We start from the raw sequence: 827 nt of genomic DNA, 5'->3' as shown, positions 1-827 counted from the left end.
GCCAATGAGTTATAGCTCAAATGGCATAGTCTCCCCATACTCAATTAAGAGGTTGCGGGTCCGAGTCTCCTATCTTTGGTAAAAAAAATAGAAAAAGGAATTTTATTTATTTTTTTAATAAAAATAAGTTTTTAAAAATATTTTTATGTTTTGCAAATATATCTGATATCTGATATCTGATCCGATTTATAAATGTGCAGATTGGATCTAAAACCTACGGATATTTGATCCAATTCGATTCGATGATTTTTGTGTGGATCGAATCGAGATTTTGGTTATATTCGATTGGATCCGCGTTCACCCCTATGCGTGCCTCGAAGCGGGTGGGGCACATTCCACTTGTGATTCTTCACCATTGTTGTTGTTCCCTCTCTGATACTTCTTTTGCTAGTTACTTCTTTTTCTCTGTCACAGACACTTCTTCTAACACCGATGGTGGTCGCTGTGAAGGAGAGGTGTAATTAGTAAAGGAGTGGTACTGAATAAAGGTGTGGGTTTTGGATTGTGTGGGTTTTCAGAATTTTTGTTTATTTATTTGTGAGTAGCTATTGATGATGATTTTGAAAAAAAGAAAAAAGTCATTCATGAAGTCTCTGAAAAAAGAGAAAGAAAATGAAGGAGAAGATCAGAAAAAGAGGAAGATATTAAGAAGAGATTTTTAGTCCCTTCAATCAAAGGACTAACATTTGGCATTGGCAACCATTTATCATTCGGTTGCAGGGTCGTTTTATCCATTTTTCTTAGTAGATAGGACCTAAATGATGTTTAAGGATAAGTAAAGTGCATTATGTCTCACAAAAAAAAAATAGAAATTGAAAAGAATATTT

The sequence above is a fragment of the Arachis ipaensis genome, chromosome B07, assembly GCF_000816755.2.
Source record: "Arachis ipaensis cultivar K30076 chromosome B07, Araip1.1, whole genome shotgun sequence".
In the NCBI taxonomy this organism is placed as follows: domain Eukaryota; kingdom Viridiplantae; phylum Streptophyta; class Magnoliopsida; order Fabales; family Fabaceae; genus Arachis; species Arachis ipaensis.
This window is presented reverse-complemented; position numbering follows the sequence as displayed.